At 36.5% G+C, this 25,065-nt stretch overlaps 1 protein-coding gene across 1 annotated transcript in view; it reads left to right on the forward strand.

The window, feature by feature from the left end:
• The window catches only part of LOC145671501 (KH domain-containing, RNA-binding, signal transduction-associated protein 2-like), a 1,003,314-nt gene that overhangs the window by 298,394 nt on the left and 679,855 nt on the right, over positions 1-25,065 (forward strand). The window lies entirely within an intron of this gene.

Genomic DNA, 25,065 nt, shown 5'->3' on the forward strand with positions numbered 1-25,065 from the left:
TACTATTGGAAGTCAATAAAAAAATATTACACAGGATCGCTTAGTTTTAATGAGAAAGTTATACTCCAAGTTCATCTTCCTAACTTGACAGGATCGTGAGATAGTAACTTCTTTGTATAAATTTTCAATACCAGCTCCTAACTTAGTATCTGCGTTTTATTCAAAGTACAATGCTAGGAATCCAGTTAAAGGTACGTGATAACTTCCTAGGTATATCCAAAATTACTATTCATATGATTCAGTCGTTTATCCGTGCTGCAATAACAAAATACTTATAGGAGATATGCTTCATACACATACATACACACACACACATATATATATATCCGGACCTTAAAGGCAGAGGGGAGTAAGTCATTTTTTTTTCTGAAAATGAGTTATTACCAGATTTGAAACGCGTGTTCTGATATCTCTTATTCTTAGAAAGCTTGTACTTGTATTATGAATACTTTATTAAATAGCAACAATAAAATTGGATATAAGTCCGAAGGCACTTAAAGGCAAAAAGAAGTAAGTCACAGTTTTCTGTCTCCTGAAAATTTAATAAAAATGACTTACTCCCCTCTGCCTTTAAGGTCCGGATATATGTGCGTAGACAGTGGAAATGAGTGAAATCCAAGCAGCATGTTATCAGAGGCCTCTTACACGCACAGTGGCTTTAGAGTGGTTCTAGCGCCGATTTGGTCTGCTCCCAACGCAAAACTGTTGAATGTAAGGGACGATTCCGTATGCTAGTAAGCTGATCGTGGTGTTACTCAACAACCACATGGCACGGAGACAACATTTGAATGACTTGAAACGGTGAAGAATCATCAGCAAACTGGAAGAAGTACGAAATGTGGTGAGTGTGTTCCAGGAGTTTAGTATTGCCCACAACATTGTTGCACGTCCACTAGAAGTCTCCCGAACCACGGCCAATATGCGAAGGAGAGATGCTAGTGGACCAGGATGAACTGCAGCAGCAGATGACTATTATATTGTGCAACACGCAAGAAGGGACCTATTTCAAATAGCGAGTTCTAACATATTTAACAGGATTGCAAGGTGCCCAATCTTACGGTTTACAGTCGCACATTTACTACATGGTGGTGATTTCTTTCCCCGACGCGTTTCGATGACACCTTCAGACACAGTTTGGAATGATGCCAAGAACATGAGGGCTAGACCGAGAAGTAGTGGGGCTGCGTTCTATTCTCCACACTATGATACTTCCTCACTTGACACTTATCAGGTTATAAATCGAGTTTCAGACGTTGATTATGTGTATAGTAGATAACCACAGTCCTTGGAATATCTTTAAACTATTGTCAAATCTATGCCTATTTGAAAGGTTATGATCGCGACTACGACTTCTCTCAGTGTAATGCTATTGCAGTAATGATATTTAATGAAACTATAGTATCTAGAGGGGAATCTTAAATGAAATCATTCTGACAAAAAAGTAACTTTTACATCTACAAGCTAAGGGAAAAAACTTACCTGAAGTTCTACTTAGGTTATGAATCAAATTTCTACTTCTACTAATTAGGTTATGAATAAAATTTTTGTCCCCTTGCTTTTAGCGATAACATTTTAATTTTGACATATACGTCTTTCCAGAAGATAACTTTCCAGGCTGCAACTGATAACAACACTAGCCATAACGTTTTTCTTTCGGTTTCCTACTAGCAAGGAACATTAATCTTACATGTGTTTGCGTAATAGCATGTCCGGAATTGGCAATTGTTATTATAGTTCCAAAGTACGCTACGTATAAGTGTCGGAAACCTTATAGAACAGCTATGTCCGTTTGTCGAAAGGTATTGGAGCAAAAACGATAAGATATCCCACGAAATGTTATTTTCACAATCGTTTCAGGTCTCAATAAAACACCGTCACCACCTGCAAAGCTTTACCGAAACCGAAAGTGGTTCAAATTTAGTAGAACTTCAATTTTCAACACTAATTTATATGGGGCAGAAGCGGCAAAATATATCGAAAGCCTTTTTTTTTTTTTTTTTTTGACACAGGTTAAGCGACCCAAAGATGAGTTTTATCTCAACTTGTCTGTTCAAATCGGAAGTGTTTAAAATCTAAGATTGGTGGTCACAACTCTGATTGCATAATGGATAAAATTGAAACAGAAAGTGACAAGAAGCCTTCTTACATATGAATACAGTACCACACGAATATATATCACTTCTGATTTTATTGCAACTGGAAATGATAAACATCAATTAATACTTCCGATTTCAGTATTTATTAATATCCATAGATATAAAAACAGTAAGAAATATATTTTTTTTAAAGAGTGGCCCATATTTATATATATGATGTTTGACTGACTGTAGTATTTGTAAATCTGGCCAAAAAGGTTCGATACGGCAACATTGTGTAGCCTGGGAGTGGGAATAATGGTCACTGTAGAGCACCGCCACACTATGCTATACCAATGCGAGAATGGCTGAACAAAACATTCTCGAACAGTTGGATCGATCGACGTGATTTGTGCTCAGCTCTATCTCTCCCGATTTCACAGCACCTGACTTTTTCTTATTGAAGTGTTTTGATGGATAACGTGCATCAACATCACGTACGCAATTAGGGCGAACTACGGGAAGATATCACAGAAGAGCTCCACAGGGTACCAGTACGGACCTGTCAAGATGCGTGTGACAACGTTGCTATTCGTTTCTAGGCATGTATCGATTTGGATGGTGCATAGCTGGACTATGCCATAGTGAACATTGGTTAAAATTAGTGTAAGAAAAGGTATGAGAGTAATATGTTTATGTTCCATTTTATGTTCAAGTTATGTTGCTAGTTTCTTTATCGCAGTCTTTGAAACATGATATACACAGTTATGGGCCACCCTGTATAAATATGATTAAGTATCCGAGCAACATGTTTTATCTTATTCCTCTATGTTTTTTATCTTATTCCTCTATGTTTTATCTTATTCCTCTATTATTATCTTATTCCTCTATGCTTTATCTTATTCCTCTGTTTTATCTTATTCCTCTATGTTTTATCTTATTCCTCTATGTTTTATCTTATTCCTCTATGTTTTATCTTATTCCTCTATATTTTATCTTATTCCTCTATTTTTATCTTATTCCTCTACGTTTTATCTTATTCCTCTGTTTTATCTTATTCCTCCATGTTTTATCTTATTCCCCTATGCTTTATCTTATTCCTCTATGTTTTATCTTATTCATTTATGTTTTATCTTATTCCCCTATGTTTTATCTTATTCCTTTGTTTTATCTTATTCCTCTATGTTTTATCTTATTCCTCTATGTTTTGTCCTATTCCTCTACGTTTTATCATATTCCTCTATGTTTTATCTTATTCCTCTATTACAACCAGAAGTTATAAATATACTATTTCAAATTTGAGTGTTGAATTTCCATAGTTTAAAAATTACCGTAGTTTTCAATAGTGAAATGAAACTATTTCTTTATATTCTTGAAGAGAAACAAGAATATTAAACATAGCTGAAAATTATTAACATTAGTAATTATATCTTATTTTATTTTAGACTTTTAGAGATGCACATATCTGAAAAAGAACGCTTTTGCAGAAATGCTCTATGCTCGCTGAACTGTGATGCTTCTACTAAAGCTCTGGGCTAACTTTCTGCTTCGTGGCACCCAATACTGTTGGGAACAGACGGGGGAAACCTTAATTTCCAGCATCTTGCAGCGTCTGGGAACTAATTGCATGCTGCTGGCCTCACAACCTCTCGTCTTCTTTTTCTCTTTGTCTCGCAATCTCTCTTTTGAGTATACACACACACACAGAGACAGAAACGCGGCTTGGAGGTTGACCATTATACTACGATTACTCCTCATTTTGTTTGGGTTTGCTGTCATTATGGAAATGTTAGGAGAAGATTTCTCTCAGAGACATGTAGAAATTGCGAAGACCTGTAATATTTCTGTGTGTTGACAAAATGCAACATGATAATGTATGAAACTTTTTCAAAAATGAATATTTCATTTTAACGTTCTACGATTAAGCCCTTTAGGCTAAGTAAATGATGATGGAAGAATTGGTGGAATGAGAAAATAAGAGGCAATATGAGCACCCTGGGAAAACCCACGTACACGATGTTGTCCACCGTAAAATTACTTGGCCGGGGATCGAGCAAAGGACCCCGTGCACCAGAAGTAAGCGCTCTAGCACTGAGCCACTGTGCCCCCATGAAACTTTACAATTATATAAATGGAAAAAATTATAAGGAAACACTGGATAATATCAATTTAAAACGTATTTCTCATAACAATGCTAATTGACATAGCCTATAAATGTAATATTCAAAAATTACTCACAACGATGATTTGCTTAACACTTATCTAATATCATGCTAGTATATTTAAGTCCTGTACTATTTGGGGCCGGAGCTCCCGCCAAGTGAACTTTGTGGTGGACAAACACCGTGTGCGTGGGTTTTCTCGGGGTTCTCCCGTTTCCTTCCACTTTCTTCATTCCACCATTTCATTCATTTCTCATAATCACCGTCTCCTTTAGCCTAACCGGCATAACCGTGGGACGTAAAACTCAAAAATTTCATTTGGGGCCGTAGATAGGGCCTATACAAATATACGGATACTGATAAGTTTGTTGGAAATACCTGAGAAAAGTTCAATTTACCATAATAATCTGTGTCCATTGCTACGTCGGATATCTGTACAGAGAAGTAGCCATTCCGATGCTAAAGTTAGTACTAGGTATTACACTACTTGAAGTCGGTTATTTTTATTTTAAGTTTGTTTAATTCTTCCGCTTTTTCATTACCCCAGTAATTTAGTTAGATACCTATACTAAAGGAAGAACTCAGACTGCGTACAAAATAAGGCAGAGTATAAAACATGGGTGAACAAATATATTTTTTTAAAAAATGACGTACGCGTTACGGAATTGCTGTACGTGAAGATAAACAGGCATTGACACTATCTGATGTGAAAGACGTTCATAGTCTAGCGTCAAAAAATTTCATCAGATCCTAACAAAATTTCTAGAGGGTGTCATAATGATGAATGCGATTACAGAAATTTATTCTGTGATAACATTCGTTATTGCGAGACGTGGTTAAGAAAGGCAAACTGTCAAAATTTGCTTCAAACACATCACAAGCGTTCTATGCGAGCATCTTGCTTAACATGGCACATATCAAGCCGATAGTCTATCTCTTGTCAGTTTTTTTTTTTTTTTTTTATTTAGCATGTTGCGGTTAATATCAGCTAGAAAGTGTCAGTAAGAAAGTAAACAGCAAGGTAGTAAGTGGAAAAACTGCGTGGAAACTCAACTTTTGAACATGGATTTTCCGAAGCGAATGTCTCACAATAACATATGTTTATGCGATTTCACAAGAGTAAATTCCTGAAATCTTACCCTGTTCAGATTCTGCTAGAAAGCATTCTCTGAAACTGAAATATGAATAATCAAAATCTGTACATTTACATTGGCTTTATGCATGAATATCCTCGCAATGAACTCTGTTGATTACGATATTAACAGTGTCAGCCGTTGAGAATTTGCGAGATCAGCTCCAATGAATATAGTTAATATCTTTCACTTTATCGTCCTATAGTTATGCCCATTTTAGACTACGGGAGAAAAGATGATGAAGGCAAGTTGATAATGAGGGAATAATTGATGGATGATGGAAATGGAATCATAGTGTGGGAGGAAACGGGATTATCCGAGAAAACTAACGGACATGATAGTCTCTACCACAAATTTACTTAGCCGGGATCGAACCAGGAATCCCCACACAAGAGGTAAGCACTCTACCACTGAGACATCGTGCCCCCCCCCCAAAGAAATGTATAAGAGACCTCCGAGAATGTACACTCTTTTTAAGACAATCCTCTATTTCATTTAATGTTAGTTTAAAACAGAAAGATATTAAAGTTCTTGGAAATAGGTCATTTTCAATCTAGAATGGGGGATCTTTTCTAATCCTAGTAATTATTTGGGCTCCACATTTGCAAGACACCCAATGCTAAGTAAAAAAAAAAATGTTTTCAGTAATCAGGCTTTTCGAACGGAACACGTTGTTGTATGGGGTAATATGGGATACCTTCAATCCGCTACTCAACAACGTGTGTTGTTGGTCTGGTGAGGGTCTAAGAGAACAGCCTACTAAATTGGAAGTATTGCATTTTCATTTATCATAGGGTGATACGAGTATCTTACAAACGACTAGCGTAGTTGGAAAAATAGAATGAAAATTTTAGAATGAAAACAACCTATTTGCAATAACTTTGCTCCCTTTCCGTATCTTCGTATCTTTATCCATAACGAAGATCGTCTATGACCCCAAACTTTCGATACACCCGGTATATTCATCCATCCAGGTATCTACCAAACAAATAACTTCATTATTAACCAGGGACCGCGGTGGCTTAGTGGTAGAGCGTTCACCTCTGGTGCATGGGGTCCTTGATTCGATCCCAGCTTGCGCCAAGTGAACTTTGTGGTGGACAAACACTATGCGCGTGGGTTTTCTACGGATTCTCCCGTTTCCTCCCACTTTCTTCAATTCATCATTTCATTCATTTCTCATTATGACCGTCTCCTTTAACCTAGCCGGCAAAACCATGGGACGTAAAACTTAAAGATTTCATTTCATTATTAGCCAATAAGTTTATCTTGATAATCTCTTGAGAGATATAGAATAGTACATATTTTGTAAACCAGAAACAGAATACATACTTTGTGTTTGTGCGTTTTCGTTGAAATTTATAGTACATAATTGTCCTCCAGCATACCCTATCAGATTTTAAAGTTCAGTCGACCACCTATTCTTTCATGTCTATGTTACGTTCTCCTTTTTTTTTTTTTTTTAGCTTAAATATTGTTACTTCTCTCTCTTTCTCCCTTGTTTTATCTCATTTTCTGAACCATCCCAATGGAAATAATTGTCTCATTTCTAAGCCATTTTTCATCATTCTTTTGCCTCATCTCGCTGACAAAAAAAAAAAAAAAGGACAAATATCGGTCTTTTCTCTTCAAGTTCATGATTGTATGTAACATTAAGATAAAGAAATTCAATGCGAATGCGAATAAGAGAAAAGTGAACGAAAGTCAATTCAGTAATAGTAAAAGATTCTTTTTTCATACTGTCAGTGGTGAGAAGTTTTCAGAAAAGAGATGTCTGTAAACGAATCAAGCTAACGTGCGTGGTCGAATTGCAATTTTCAACCCGTTGATTAGGAATTCCGTAGTTCTGTTGTTAAAAGCATTGGACTGATGTCCGCGTGATCCCGGTTTCGATTCTCGACCGATGCTTTCTAATTTTCGGCATCCACCTAGCGTCGTGATGCAAACTGGGGAGTCACCTTAATAAAAGACATGATGGCACTTGGTCCAGAAAATCCTTAATGAGCCTTTTGTAGATACATTCGTCTCTCAATATGTATGTTTTCAATGTGTGAACCATATGACATGCACGACTCACATGCACATAGACGTTCGTGTAGCTTATGCAATTTGCACTGTGCAAATTGCATAAGCACTTGCCCCAATATGTATGACATATTTTTGTTGCACATGTCGGTATATTAGCGATGGCAGCAAAGTTCCGGTTCCGGCGGAACCGGTTCCGCGGGAAACCGGTTCTTGGAGATCCGATTTCCAGGACCGGTTCCACAACCGGTTCCAGACTTGAATCTTTAAACCCGGTTTCGGAACCGGATCTTTGGAATCGGTTCCGGGTCTGGATTCGGAAACCCGGTTTTAGAACCGGATCTTAAGATACAGTTCCAAATTTGGATCCAACCCCCTCCCCAAGACCAGTAGAAGAGGCACAAAGTTGACCTTGGAAACACTGCAAAGAGGACCACGCGCTTATGCCCTCCCTGCCCAGACCCGCTTATGGCCGCCAGAAAAAAGTTTTTGGTCCACCAGTGGGTTTTTAGCCAAATAGTTTGCCAGTTTGCCTGCTTAGGCAATGAGTTTGTCCATTACTCAGTTTCTTTAGCCAAATGCGACAAGCGGCCGCCTCATGCCTGTCGCTTCCACCACTTCATCAAGCAGACTGTTCACAGCCTGCCAGCAGCTATAGTTTAGCGGTTGCAGCTCGAGAAAATAACGACAAATTTGTAATACAGGGCGTTGCACGAAAATGTTTACATTACACCTGAAATAGCCGACTGGAAAAACCGTTTATGCAGCCGTACGAATAATACGAGCAGAACATAAAAATTGCCATGGGAAAATATATTGACAATGTTTAAATTTTTGCAGGATCTCCCATTTCCGAAAAGATTATTGGCGGCCTCAGAAATTTCAAATGGAAAGGAGGGTCAACTGAAAACTGGCAAACATCAGTAGCACTCAACAATATACCAACAACTTGCACTTCAAACATTTTCTTCTTGGTATAATCGTTTCAAAATGCCAGGCCTGTGGGACCCACATAATCCATAGGGATAATTCATCCTTTTTATCGAAATTTTCATGCAGCCTCCCCTTTATTAGGGCTGTTTAAAAATGTCAAATTCACGGTTAAATAATAGCGTCCAAGGCCTTTGAAACGTGTTGACGTTATAAATAAATAAATTCCCTCACACTAAAATTAAAAAAAGTTTTTCAAAATTTGTCGCGGTTTGTCTGAAAAGGAAAAGTGTCAAATAAAAGTTGTTTCTATTGTTGAGTGTTGCTCATTTTTGCCAGTTTTGAGTCAAACTTTTGATCCACCTTTCCATTTCAGATTTCTGAGACTCCTCCGCTCTCTCGTTTTTTTTGGGGGGGAGGGGAGATCCCGAACAAATTACCAGACGATATCGTACACACTAAATTCAGAACCAGTTCCGGAACCAGATCTCAGGAACCGGTTCCAGGCCTGGAGCCGATAAACCCGGTTCAGGAACCGGATCTTCTAGAACCGCATTCGTTCAGAACCGAAAACCGGTTCCACAAGGAACCTGTTCCGGCCATTCCTACTGTATATTCCGTAAGAAGCTTGTTGCGCGATGATATAATCTTTATGAACTGACATTATTAAAGAACTTTGGACATACAATCGGTTCCAGTATGTTGACGTCGGTGATGGGACGCATACGGATGAAAGGGGTAAACATGTTCGTTAATCTTACTGTAAAATGGAAATTTATATTATGGTAGATACTTAGTTGTTTCATCACTGGGTGACGAATTGATTCAGGTTCTGCATTTCGTAGCACATTCTGAACAACAGAATCATTATTGACTGAAAATCCCAAGGTAGCTAGAAAAGAAAACTATTGTGTACTTGTAAACGTTCATCATATTTATCTCATAAAAAGTATCGATATGTTTTTCCTTTTCCAGGACCGGGTGTTGTTCTCTTCTTCACAGGTAATTTATCCATAGCTTTCAATATGAAAACGTGTGGTCAACCTGGTTTCAAATCCTAAATAAACATTATTAATATTTACTCGTTGCTACCAAATAACTAGTAAACACCGAAGAGAAGTTTTGCATTTCTTTGTACATAAGATGCCTTGAACTGGATGTAACGCTTCGTCTCGTTCGTTCTTGCCGATGTTTTTATGTCCTCAGTCGTTTCCCGCATCAGCTTTCACATCCGCAGTAATGAAAAACGTTGGTGCCTCTTTTGCACCGTTCTTCTTTGTGCTTTGCTGTCATAAGAATGAAAACCTACGTCTTTTTGGGACTTCTTTCCCCTTAGTTCATATGTTGAATCCGTGATATCATCATCAAATTTCGCTTCTTTTAGACCATTTCCAGTGCTGTCTTGGGTGGTCCGAAAGTGGGCGTACCCCCCTTTAGTTTCAACAGTATAATGTTAGTTATAGTAGAATGTCTGTACACAGTTACCTTCAAGTCTTAAGTGTCATAAACATCGGTATGATCACCATCCATGTCGTAACATAGCTGAATTCTGCCTCAAGCTCTCGCAGATGTTTTGCGGAGATACTCCGGAGTCACGAGGGTGAAGGCGTGTTCCACAGTTGCTCGTAATTCCTGCGTTGTGTGATGTCGAGTGTTTCTTACTTGTTGCTTTATGAAACCCCAGAGAACATTGTCTGGTGTCGTCCAAGGCCAGGCAAAGGGAGCTGGTAAGGATGCACAACCTCTTCCAATCCAGCGGCCAGGAAACGTCTGATTCAGGTAATTGTTACAAAGCAGAAACCAGCAGAAAACAAATGAACATAGATAGCAATGTTACCAAGTAAATATGTGTAAAACTTAAAACCGTCAGAAAACACCAATTAGGGGTACGCCCACTTCCGGACCACGCTGTACCATCGATTTTCTAACGTCGCTAGGAACACGTCTCATCTTTTAGAATGATACACAACCTTCGTTCACAATTGAATCATGTATACCTACTGTATGATTCACTGCTGTGGGAGCCATATACCATTGATAAGTTGACACTACTGACTACGGAGCCCTGTAAATATACAAGTGTGACCTACTTCAAATACTTTTATACTGCTAGCTAACAAACGACATAGGTAAATTACGACATACAATCTTGCAAGTTGTATTAGAAAATTTATCTCGTTGAATTGATAACTTTGAACAAACGACATCAATTTTCTTAATAGAGATTCCTAAAAACTTTACACATGAAAATATTGAATTAACTATTATATTTGTATTATTAAGCTAATATCCTTTAGAAAAAACCGAGCGATGTTGTAATGGAAGACCTCTCGTTAAAAGATAAGTAACAAACGCATTTACATTTGTGTTATTTTTCCGTCAAAAGAAAAGAGAAAACACTCCTGAAACAATGTTAATTAAGATGTTTTTCGTTTTTCTGAACATTTATGAAAGTTTTCCACAAATCATGAATTTCACAAGCTTATCAAATTACGAGCTGAAATATAGAAAAGTGCTGACGTAATTCTTGTCGTATTACTGTGTTTCGTAATGTGTTGTTAACAGGTTGACGAAATTATCAAAGAAATCATGTATTTCATATAAGTATTGGCCACTGCACAGCTCAATTTTACATTAATATTACTGCTGCAGTTTCAACATTGATCACGACAGAGTGCAGGAGGTAATAGATAAAGACAAACTGTTTCCTGTAATCAATTACGCGTCTCGAGAATACATTAAATGTTCATTTTAAATTCTTCTAATAAAATCGGAAATGGTATTAATTTACTACTACTTCCGATTTCAATAATCATGCTATAAAAATCAAACCCTTTACTTGGTGTATATCGCAATGGTTTTATAGGTAGAGACTAAATGACAGTCCGGGCTAATCTTTTTCCCTTCACCACTTTATTATAAAATTGCTAATTACAAATGTCTTTGATTACAAAGAGTAAAAAAGTGTTTTATCTTGTTGTTGACCAGATGAGAGGAAATAAGTGTTTTGCACGGTGCCCTTCTTTCAAAGTAGTCTCCAAGATACCTGCAGGTTCTGGCGAGTCTTGAAGGAAAGTCCCTCAGCCCAAGGCAACTTCGTGAGGCTTGGTAGTAGTGAGGATCCCTATTCCAATGTGACCTCGGGTAAGGAAAGGTGTACCCCTAGTCCAATGTGACCCCAGGGCAAGTGATGGTTAGTTGATCAGTTGGTCGACTGATGCCAGGTCCCTCGGTGGTTGGGCTTTTATTTGTCTCCTTCGGGTCCTTTCATGAGGTCGTCTTCTTTCGGCTTCTCTCGGTGTCTTTGGTGTCGGCTTCTTGTCTGCTACACTGTTTACAATGAATAACACATGTTGTATTGACATGCGCTTCTGTTATGATGTGGGGATCCTTACACTCCTACTTGTTCTATATTTAGATAATATTTTTTAAAAAATCCTATAACCACTTTATACTCGATACAACGACCTGAAACGTCACTCAGCTTATCTATTTATTGAATACATGATGTGAACATGGGACAAGCAGTTTGTATATTTTTCAAGAGTTTCTTGATTGTTTTGTACTTGGTAGATGTTAAAATACCGTTGTTTAACTTTGAAGATGCCTATTTGTAATTGAAAATAATATGACTAAAAGACACGTGTCAAGTGTGACAGATAAATAATTCATTCTCGTGTTTTAGATATAGTGAAATATGATGAGAAAGAAGAGTGAAAGCCACCTTTGCACGCTAGCGCTTTGATATAAACTGCCATATGAACTCCTACCAGGAGTCAAATGCAGTTCCCCAGCGCCGAAGATGAGTACCTTGACTATATAATAACGGGGGCAGCTCTATGTAAATGCTTGGTCCAACATCGCATCAAGGAAGTAAACCCTAAAGAACAGTTTGTAACTCGTCCAAATCATTCCCTGAATTTGAGTGTTGTACACCCTACCTTCGTCGCGGCTAATTCTGTCACACTGGAGAGTGATTTTGTTTTTCTTCCCTTGTGAACCTACAAATGCGCCGCTCTTACAACTGTTACGGAGAAAGGTTTGAAGTGCTTGATTGGAACTCGTGAAGTACAGTTAAGTTGAAGAGGAATCACTTTATTCAAATTATATAGATGTTGGAACTACTTGCAACAAATTCAAAAGAAAATGTCGCAACAGGATCTGATGCAACTTTATTGGTCACTGCAATGCAATTGTTTGCAGTTTTGTTCTATCTTGGGCTCTGTAGCGGAATGGTTGGGGAAATTAATGACATATATCTGTTTTTGCAAACAATTCACGATTCAACGTTCAAACAATTCACGAACGGCTTCAGCGCTCACGATCGAGAGGTAAAAGTCATTAGAATCGTTCTTACTGCAAAGACAACACTGCAGATGTCAGATTCAGGAAAGCAAAGAATGTTTCCAAGTAGCTAGACATCGAGTTTACACTATGTCGAAGAACAAAGAAGAAGCAATTTCGCGGTGATGAATCCACTGATGCTGGATTTTCATACGCACAGTAAGTGAGAAGACAAATGTTTATGTACCCCTGAATAAAATAAGTCAACATATCGTTACACGATTCCAACATCTTTATAAACTGGAAAAGCAATTTTTTTATTCTTGGTATCATGAAAGCTCTTGGATCCCGAATACGAGTGCAAACTACACCTAGATAGTGCACTTGATAACGTTACGTTTACAATCCTTCTTTGCCGGATCAGAATAACAAGGAGATAATATGAAAAAGGTTCCCTCTTGAAATTTTACAATTTGTTCAACAGTGTAACCTCCGTATTTCTGTTCCCAATATTGCCATAATGTTACGGATTGTTTGATAAATGCAAATTAGTTTTGTCAATTGTAAGTGCAATTTCCCTAAGTTTAAGCTAATTAAGAATCACTTAAGATCTTCCATGACACAAGCTAGGTTGACTAATGTCGCGATTTTGTTAATTGAAAGAGAATTGTCAGATGGAGTTGATTTTATTGTTGTGATTCAAAGTCTGGTGTTCGGAAGTACGTAAATTTTGCTTTTAAATGCTGTAAACTTTGCATTTGTAAGTGTAGTTTAAACAAAATACTTAGGTTTGTCAAAAAGTAAATAAATCTATTTTATTAGGTGTATACGCCGACTTTTGCCTTAACTGATAACTGATTTAGCAGATAACAACAAAATTGTGAGCAGCAGTAAGGGTAATTCAGATTTTTTTGGGCGGGAAAATTGCAGTCCAGCCGGATCGCCGATAAAACAAGCTACGCCACTGTTCCGAACGTATCGGCTTGAGAGAAACCATTACCATAGTGTGGCTCGATTTCATGTGGCCACAACAAAAGTGAACCATAATTTGAGACTGCAAACTGACCTCAAGGCTGACGAGCATGCATGAATATCATGGCGTATCTCACATGTCAGAACCAAAGAGTGAGGAAATGAAAGTTTTACGTCTCACGATGATGCCGGCTAGACCAAAGAAGACGATAATGATGAGAAATGAACAAAATGGTGGAATGATGAAAGTGGGAGGAAACGGAGAATCCCGAGGAAACCCACGCAGACGGTGTTTGTCCGCCACAAAGTTCACTTGGTGCGAGCTGGGATCGAGCGAAGGACTCTATGCACCAGTGGTGAAGACTCTACCACTGAGTCACCGTGGCCCCCCACCAAAAAGCGAGGATAAAAGGCTGTATGGTGATCGTTGTAAATATGTTGTGACAATAGATGGAACATGGATCTACCTAAGTGAGCATTATCTACAGAGGTGTTCATTAAAAGCGCGGATGAAACTTTGTGCATCAATGTAAAGAATTTTCTCTAGAAGTATGTCGTTGTTACTGGCTTTTGCTATCAGAGGAAGCTCATGGTATGTAAGGTAAAATAAAATGTCAAAATCAATTGCACTTATCACTGAGAACATGTTCAATCCTCAGTTGAGTCAAACGAAATACCTGGATTGTATGACGACGACATCCACGGTATGGAACTGCACCAGAACAAAGACACAAGTTAGACAAAGATCAATGGAATTCGCAACTGGTATCCGTGCTATTCCGTTTCAAGATATTCCTAAATTATTAAGGCTCCATATGTTAGTTCCATGGATCACTGTGCTTCTGGACTTCTCAATGGTCTTCTTGTATCTCATCCAGTTTGTATTTTGATGATCTTCAGAAAACCTGCACAATAAAGCCATAATATAGCTGCAACGTGGTCTGCTGCTGTGGAAACTACGATGTCGTGTAATGGTTCATACTGTTGGACACACTGTAGCCTACACTGTATTATGTAAGAAACAACTTCAAGTTATTCTGATAGGAATGAATCAACCTCTGTATTCTCTCTGTAAATGATTTCCCAGCTTTATTTATAAATTGAATTCTGCAATGAATAGAAACTTTACTACATTCTAGATATCGTCCAATGCATACTAAGTTGAATTTTGTTAAAACATTCATATCGGTTCCATAATTATTTGCATCAGAATTTTAAAGAAGAGGGAACAAATATCTTAGGTGGTCAACTTCATACTCGAAATATTATTTTAGTTTGACGCCCCAAGAATATATTGAAACACCTTGCGTTCCAGGGTCATTTTCCTGTGCATGTGCTGTAATACCAGGGTTTCATTCACTGTTGAAACACTGTCTAGACTGTTATATATAGAACTTATCCTCAATTTAATACACTTATATTAAAAGAGAAATAAAAAGAAGCGTAGTTACTGTGCACGCGCGAGGAGAGCATTCACATTACTGTTAAAAACATATTTGTATTATGGAACATTTGGACTGAAAAAGGGAAATTTCCATGTTCTGAAGGGATTTTATGCTGCTTCACGTTGACAACACTGATCTAAAATCGAAGACAAAGTATTTTATTTATTTTTTATTTTTTACGATGTCGAAGTTGCCAATTGTTTATTGTCAATACAAACACATGTGTATCGTAATTGAATGCTTCCTTTGGTCTGCCATCTAGTGACACAAAATATATTTTTCTTTTCTGTCAGTAAGGTGCTGTTATCTAAGGAGAAATGGTAGAATTAACTCGTGCCTGACATCTACTAAAACAATTCATTATCTCCAGGATTCACACGACTCTTAATAAAAGGATATTTTTCGTGACATCCGCATGGATGTCACTGCTATTTTCCAACGGAGTATTTTAGGATATCTACATGGATATCACCGGAATCACCACCCGGAAGTCAATATATATTTTAGCTCATTCACTTAAATACTGCGCAATGAAACATTACATATTATAAATATTGTACTGTAAGATAGAGTTATGTTTCAGCTACACCACAAGATACTGATTCATTTGGTTGTGTCTTCTGATATCGAAAAAGATAAGAAATAAAAGAAAATATTTGATTAGTTTTTCAATGAGCACACAAGATGGCGCTCACTGTTAGATCTTACTAGAAGTGTTCAGTTTTATGAAATGTTTATTTCTATGTGTAAAGTATTTTAAAGTAACAATCTTATTACGAAATAGATATATTATTTAACCGTTTTTCGTGTTATGTTTCATATTTTAATTAAATATTAATTTACATTTAAGGAAATACATTTTGATCAGAAATTTGCGCTGAACGTCATAATGCGTTGTTGCCAAATTTGAACGTTTACTGTGGTAGTGATAATAAGAAAATTCCTGGATTCTAGCGTTGCAGTTTGAGAAGCGGAACTTAGCTGTGAACTGCGGGAAAAGTAGAAAACTAATTTCTCCAGGAATTATCCAAGCAGAATTTCATGATTACTTCCTTTAATATCTGGCGTCAGTAACACTCGACACTATCTGGCAACGCGGCACTATTCAAGCAGCGTTTAGCATAGCATCGAGAACACCTAGTGATCCACCTTGAGAATCCTTAGAAAGGACTCCACGAACCCATATGGTAGTTTTAGTTTTTTTTACGTAAGAAAACGTTATCAACTAGTTGTTCTTTAATTACTTATTAGTTACGGTTACTTGGACAGTTTATCACAATGTTATAAAATAATTCAAACTATCTGGAACCATTTTATTTGACGGTCATAACAAAGTTAATTTCAGTACCAAACTGCCATCTGGCTTCAATATCAAAGGTAATATTATATCCCACGTCTCCGAATTAAATTAGGTATGTATCTGGCAACAATGGTCAACCAGTCAAAAGTTTTATATTATCTGTGGCAGCTGTGTTTACTTTTATTAGTCACGATAGTTAACAAAGAACTGTCACTTCCTGTAAAAAAAAAATAACAAGTTAATGTGTTTTATATATGAGAAAACATTCATATATATATCTGGGCTAAAAATTTTGAAATAACTCTTTTTCTCCTTTCATTATATAAACGTATTACTAAGTGGGTTCGAAGAGCTACCCCTCTCCCCTTGGAATGACTTGTTACCTAGAGTGACTTGGGATTCCAAGAGTTAATAGAACGGAAAAAATATTAAAAGCTAGTCAATCAGACTTTGTATAATTATTGTATCCATCCAATATTTGCTTGGTGAAATTAAAGAAAATTAGAATAAAGATCAATTCGAATAGTAGCCCACTGGACTTTCGTCCCTATTGAAATGTAAGAGAAAGTTAGTTGTAATTCCTTGACTTACTTTCCTCTATTGTATCATCTAATATCATACTATAAATTTTAAATTTAAAAATAAATTATGGGTAACATTGAGAATTAAAAGTAACTCCAAACAACACATTAGGTTGGAAATTGTATTATTGGTCTTATTACTAATGTTAAAATTGCAAGAGAATAACGATTTTACCTTAAATAAAACAATGTTACATCTTCACAACGAGGTGCAATTTATACTGCTCTTGTGATTAATGTGGAAATTGCGAAAGTTCTGGAAACACATGAAATATACAGAAAAAAGCGGCTGCCTCAAGAGGATTAAACATTAATTGTGTAATAATTCAGCTGGAAGTTTACCTTTGTTAATTTTATCTGAGGTTCTAGCTACCAATTGTTTGCTTATTTATTAGCAAACTTCAAAAAAGGAGGTGGTTCTCAAATCGAAACATTTATACGAGGGTAATCCCTAAAGTATAGTATCCTATTTTTAGAAAATGCTTTGTTTTTCCACAGATTACAATGTAAAAAATAGTTTATCTATTTTTTCTACATATTTGTCGTTTCCGTTGATACATTTTTGTAGACACTATGGCATGTTTTGTTCGTTCCTGTCATATTTGTTTACCGCCATGTGTTTGAGGAAGCGTTGAGCCTAATCTTTTACTTAATATTCGTTCCTGAATCTTCTTGAACGTCTCCTCGGAAAATGACGGTTTCCTATCCCTTCTTCCTTCGTTGTGAATTTCAGTACGGTCAGCTGCAAGCTCCCTACATCAAGTACAACTTACCAAGTACTTCTATCAATTGGCAAAATACTTTAGTATCTTGCGTTCAAATACCGAATAACTGCGTGAGCTTCACACTTGGCGGTAGCGCCAAACGGGAGCTCCATTAGAAACGGCTGCCAAGCCAAGACAGAGCGTTCAACCGAAGTGCGCACTGGCTTGTTAGAGAGTTGAGGAAAAAGCAAACACAACAGTGTTGCCAACAGCCACATGGATAGTTTTCCTGTGTCACCAGCACTTTCAAGACTTTACTTTTGGGATTAGTGTCAAATTTTACTTTTAGGATATCTTCACCCATAACTTCGACACACTTGTACCAATTTTGATGGTTTTTTTTGTTCAAAATAGTATACTTTCCGAGTAGTTTTATATAGATTTCATCAGGATGTAATGAGAATCTTCGGAGCGAGATCATGAACTACCAACGGGTACAATGTGAAAACAGTAATTAACTTACTTCAATGTGTGTATGTTCACGCATAACTTCGACATAGTTGTAACGAGTTTGATATTTTTTATTCAAAATAGTATACTTTCTGCTTGGTTCCGTATAAAATTCATCAGGGTGTAATGAGAGTCTTCGGAGCTAGACAACGAAACATCAATGGATGCAATATGAAAATTGCAATTAACTGACTTCAATGTGTGTATGTTCACGCATAACTTGGATATACGTGCACCAATTTTGTTGCCTTCTTTACTTGAATGAGTATACTTTGCCTGTGGTCCCGAATAAATGTTGTCAACACTAAACAATAGACTTCGCAGCTAGACCACGAATATTCTCAACAGCTGGATCGCTATAAGTGTTAATACTAGAATTCTATCATCTCGCCTAACTTCCACATAAGTGAACGAATTTTCCTGATATATATATATTATTTGAAAGAGTACGTATTCACGGTGGTTTCATTTAAATTTTATCGATATATTATAATAGTCTTCGGAGCTACACCATACAACTCTTCAACAGTTGACAATGTTGATACTTTAATTAACCAATTTCAGTGTGTGCACATTTATGCATAACTTCAACATTGATGTACTGACTTTAATTATTCCTTTTTCTAGTTTCAAAGAGTATAGTTTTCCATTGGTTCTAGATAAATTTTATCAGGATCTGATGACAGTTAGACCATGAAAATTCTCAACAGTTAATAGTGTTAGTACGGTGTATATGTCCATGTATAATTCCATACACATAGACCGAGTTTTTTTTATTAATATATATATATATTTGTTTACGGGTGTCTTGCAGACCTACTCATTTCTCAGGAAGTTAGTGTCCTACCTCTTTAGTTTAGGTATCGAACTAAACTACCGGGTTAACGGAAGAGTAGAAAACTTTAACAAACTTAAAATGCATTAACAGCAGAAAATATTAATAAGACGCATTAAAAGAACAACATTTAAAAAATAAACTAACTAACTAACTAACTAACTCTATGGCCTATGGAACCCGGAGGTTCAGTGCCGCGTTCACAAAAGCTCTCCACTGACTTCTATCCTTAGCTAATTGGATCCAGTTTCTACTTTGTATTCCTATCTCTGCGAGATCCATCTTAATATTATCCTCCCATCTGCGCCTAGGTCTTCCTAATGGTCGTTTTCCTATGGGTCTACCAGTCAAGACTTTGAAAGCGTTTCTACTTTCTTCCATTCTAGCTACATGACCTGCCCACCTAAGCCTCCTAGACTTGACGACCCTAACAATGTTGGGTAAACCGTATAAACTATGTAGTTCCTCGTTATGAAGCTTCCGCCATTCCCCATTCTCGTTCCTCTTGGGTCCGAATATTCTTCTCAGGATCCTGTTCTCAAATACTTTCAGTCTATGTTCTTCCCTCAGAGTAAGCGACCATGTTTCGCAACCATACAGAACAACAGGCATGATTATCGTTTTATATATTTTAAGCTTCAAATTCCTCGACAGAATTCGCGACGACAAGAGATTTTGAACCGAATAGTAACACGAATTCCCTGCTTTTAGTCGACATTTAATTTCTTCGTGAATATGATTTTCGTCTGTTAATATTGATCCTAAATATTTGAAAGTATCCACTTTATCAAAAGTATTATTTAATATTTTAACGCATCCACAATTTGCCGTATTACGGTCCCGACGCACTTCCACGTATTTAGTTTTCTCTGCATTTACTTGTAAACCCATGTCCCTGCAAGCGTTTAATAAGATCTCGGCATTTATTTCTACTGTTCTCCTATCATCCCCTATTAAATTTACATCATCAGCATATGCCATAACCTGGTGAATGCCGTTCAACTCTAGGCCCTGGTTGCTATCTTTGATTTTCCTTATGGCGTATTCCAGCACAAAGTTAAATAATAATGGCGACAACGCATCTCCTTGTTTCAGGCCATTTTCGACGTGGAAGCTCGCGGACAAAAATTTTCCTACCCGGACTTTACTTTGGGATTCACTTAAACATATCTTAATTAATCTAATTAGCTTTCTCGGTATTCCAAGCTCTGTAAGAACGTTGTATAATGTTTCTCTCCTAACCGAGTCGTAAGCCTTTCTAAAATCAATAAATAGTTGATGTACCGGGGTATTGTATTCCCACTTCTTTTCGAGTATTTGGCGAATGGTAAATATTTGGTCGATAGTTGATCGATTTCGTCTAAATCCGCACTGATAATCTCCAATAATTTCATCTGCGTATGGGGTCAATCTTGCTAACAGAATATTTGAAAGGATTTTATAGGATGTTGACAGAAGAGAAATGCCTCGATAATTATTACAGTCAGTTTTGTCGCCTTTCTTGTGAATTGGAACAATGATTGACTCTTTCCACTCTTGTAGCAATTTTTCCTTGTTCCAGATAAGGAGAATGAGTTTGTGTATCTTGTTCCACAATTTTTCGCCTCCAGCTAAAATTAACTCAGCCGGAATTTCATCTACACCCGGAGATTTGTGTTTCTTTTATTTCTTTATAGCGGCTTCCACTTCTATTCGATTGGGTTCTGGAATATACGGTTCTGCGGTGTGTATCTCCTTTTCTTCACGCACATTAGTTTTTGGCTGCGTGTTCAGCAAATCGTCAAAGAAGTCTTTCCATCTATTTAAGAGGCTATCCGTATCAGTGAGAACTGTTCCGTCAGATTTCTTTAATATATAAGCACGAGGTTGATAGCCTTTCTTAAATTCGCTGATCCCCTTATACATGTCCCGAATATTTTTATTTTTACTATTATCTTCAAGTTCCTTAATTTTAGCTTTCAAAAAATCCCGTTTCTTTGCTCTAAAAGTTTTGGAAGTTTCCCGCCTGATATCTGCGAAATTTTGTGTAGTTGTTTCATTCGGATTTTGTAGCCACCGTAATTTTGCCTGTTTTCTCTTCTCTACTAGTTTAATGCATTCTTGGTCGAACCATGGTTTGTTCCTACGTATTTCCGCGTGTCCCGATTTTTCTATTGCTGAACTTTTAATGCTATCTCTAATTTCAATCCAAGTATCCTCAACACTAGTGCACTCCGAGTCTTCTAAAACCGAGAATCTATTCGAAACTTCAATCTGGTATTCCTCTCTTACCTTGCTCTCTTCTAATTTCTTTAAATTAAATCTTTCCGTTTTCGGACATTGAGGATTACATTTATTCAACGATAATCTCTCCCGTATTATCGCTGCTACCAGGTAGTGATCAGTGTCACAATCAGCCCCTCTAAACGACCGGACGTCAATTATGCTAGATTGTCTTCTTCTATCTACTAAAACGTGATCAATTTGATTATGTGTTTTTCCGTCTGGTGATGTCCAAGTGTATTTATGAACGTCGCGATGTGGGAATTTTGTACTCTTCACGATTAGGTTTTTGGATGTTGCAAAGTTCACGAGTCTAATACCGTTGTCATTACTTTCCTTATGCAAACTTTCGTTCCCTATAATCGGTTTGAAAATATCCTCTCGTCCTACCTTCGCATTGAAATCCCCTAATAGAATCTTCATATGGTATCGCGGGAGTTGGTCAAATATCCGTTCAACTTCTTCGTAAAAACTATCTTTTATATCGTCACCCTTATCTTCAGTTGGAGCATGTACATTTAAAACAATAATATCACACCACCGTCCCTTAAGAGTAATAAAAGAAAGTCTGTCAGTAACAAATTCAACCCGTTTAATTGCTGGTAATATTCGTTTGTGAACGAAAAACCCTGTTCCTAACTGGTGATTTTTATTTCCTTCCCCGTAAAAGAACGTAAAATTTCCGGAATTCTCAGATCCATTTCCTTCCCACCTAACTTCCTGAACTCCTACTAAGTCCATCCTGTATTTCTCTAACTCACTCGTTACAGATTTTAACGCGCCTGCCCTATAAAGACTTCTAATATTCCATGTTCCAAATCTCATGTCCATTTTCTTTTGCTGATGTCGTGCCAAGTTATCAGTCCTTGTCCGAGGCTTTTGTGAATGTTTCTGAACAAGTACCTTTTTTTTACAGGATGAGGGTGTTAGCCTTACCCAAACCCCCAAGCTGGAGGACCACTCCTAGTCGTCTGTCCGCGACTGCTTATTCAGTATATTCGCAGCTAACCTCTATATCTAGAGGCCTTCTCCTCGATCCGCAACCTGAGGACGCGCCATTTAACTTATGTTATATTAGGCATTAATTTGTCTGGCTTGATACAGACTTCAAACATGTCTATATAGTAGAGTAATGGGTTATTTTCTACTTTCAAGCGATTTATTATTATTATCTGCTTTTAGCACTTTTGTTATTTTCTGCTTTTAGCACTTTCATTATTTTCAGCTTTTAGCACTTTTGTTAAAAAATAAACAAAAGTGCTAAAAGCTGAAAATAATGAAAGTGCTAAAAGCAGAAAATAACAAAAGTGCTAAAAGCAGATAATAATAATAAATCGCTTGAAAGTAGAAAATAACCCATTACTCTACTATATAGACATGTTTGAAGTCTGTATCAAGCCAGACAAATTAATGCCTAATATAACATAAGTTAAGATGGTAGTTTTATAAAGCATTAATTTGTTTGCTTTAAACAGACCTTCATTTTTTTATAGATAATAGTAACGAATTAGCATATTATCTGCTTTTAAGTATTTTATTATTATTATTGTTATTATTATTATTATTATTATTATTATTTCTACTTTTTAAATACCTTTTGTTATTTTCTGCTTTGTTAGCGCTTCTGTTAAAGTCCGTTAATGTTGATTTTTATTTTAAGCTGTATATCAAACTGCAGCAGACAGAAAACTTAGCTACAGAATTATTATGACAGTTCTCTGAAAGTTAAAGTTTTGTGATTTTTGTAAATTGTGTTTTTTATCCATTATATGAAATTATTATCTTCTATATCGTTAATGGTTGTAATATTACATGTTCAAGATAGAATAAGCTATTTGTATCTCCAAACCTTTCTATTTGCATGCCTACGTTCACATTAATTATGCGTAACTACATTAAAAATAAATGTAGAATTTATTAGGTATTAGTTAAATAACTCGATTTTACTATAAAATGGAAAATCATATTATAAATTTAAAAGACCTATGCTAGAGTTAGCAAGCATTAAATAATTATTATATTGTGAGCGGAAATATTTATGAAATGGATGACCTTGTTTTCTCCACATGTTCTTGTGGCTGAGAGTTACAAATTTTACATTGTACGTACCTTTGAGAAGTCAGCAAATACTACAAGAGTACGCGTACTCAACGTGGAACTCCAATAATCCAAACTATATATTATTTATTTATTTATTTAACAATCACCAGATACAGATCAGAGACCATTTTATACTGGATATCTAACAACAACAATAACAATGGAAAGGATTTTGGAAGGTATGGGCCAGATCCTGTTTAGTAGGTATCATCCCGGAATTTGCCCGGTAGGACTGCAGAAAATGCTGAAAAACACCAATCAGAATGGTCGGTAGCGGGAATCGAACCCATGTCCTTCCAAATGCGAAGCCAACGCTCTATCACTTGAGTTTAGTTGTTAATGCATTAGTTTACGTGTTCCAGAAATGAAGAAGATGGCTCATAATAACCTCTAACAAAAATAACAACTCTTCCCAACAATTGTATGCAAGCAACAAACTAATTATGCTAAGTAATGGTTCGCAACCCGAGAGGCGCAACCCTTTAATTAAGAACAAAGCTGGTAAAACATAATTCTGCATTACAGTGTTATACTGAATACTTGCTGGAAATAAATATAATTAGGTATTATTATTATTATTAATTGTAGTAGTAGTAGTAGTAGTATAGTAGTAGCAGTAGAAGTAACAGTAGCAATAATATTGAAGATTTGAGGTTTCAATGTATCATCTGAAATCGCAGAAACGTCAGATAAAAAGCACGTATAGTGAATGAACAGGAAAATGGGCCGCGTGAAGTATACAGGATTTAGGAAGTAAACGGTAATCAGTAAACGAAGTTAGAAACTACTGTACTAAAGAATTACATCAGAAAACTAATCTTAGAAAATTGTCACTTTTTTTTAAACAATCCTCTAGATTTAGTGACTTATCCTCCGAATTGGCAATACTGACAGAAACTACTGTCTTTCGGACTTGCAAGCAACTACCATTGCAGGTGATTTTTTTAGGAAAAGTACAGTACCTGTTTGATTTAATGCTACGAGACATAGAGAATATAAATACAACAGGTGAAACCTTCACACCATACTGATTTATCAAGATCACTCCACTCAACGGGGTTTTTCTTGGTACTGCAATTTTCATAAACAGTAACACATTTTGAGTATATTTACTAAATAAAAAGTACTCGTACTTTTGTAATATTCTAATATATTTATTATGTCTTTATCATACTACGCATTTCAGAGGAGATTAGTGCAGCGGTATAAATGTATTTCTTTTGAATACACTAACAATAATTTTATTCACGCGTGTGTTTTCAGATTTAAGTTATTTTTTAAAAAAAATTATAGATAACTATATGAAAAATAAATTATTGAATTTACTGCCAATGAATTAAATGGCACTATTTTGCTACAAACGGGACTATCATGATGTCCAATAGAATTGTGTTACAATTAGTATGGAATAAATATATTATAAGCTCAGATATTTCTGACCTGTTGAACACGTTTTCTGCGCATCAGCTTTTCAATTATTTGCTAAAGTTGCAATAGCGATATGCTAAGGGACAGTGTTTATGGCGTTTCAAGTCAGCGTTTCGAGTTCTCTTTAAACATTACTAACCAATAAGATTGCTGAGGTGTTGCCACGTCCTTGCAAACATTCAGTACGATTTATAGTTGTTCTGTATTTGTCACAGAACTAATCTGTTCACGCAGTAGTGCATCTGCTTAGCAACATCTGTTTACCATACGGCAACGTCGCGTCACAACATTCGTTTCCTTCATCTATCCCACAAAGCCA

Source organism: Thermobia domestica, chromosome 2 (assembly GCF_964235325.1).
Source record: "Thermobia domestica chromosome 2, izTheDome1.hap1.1, whole genome shotgun sequence".
Lineage (NCBI taxonomy): Eukaryota > Metazoa > Arthropoda > Insecta > Zygentoma > Lepismatidae > Thermobia > Thermobia domestica.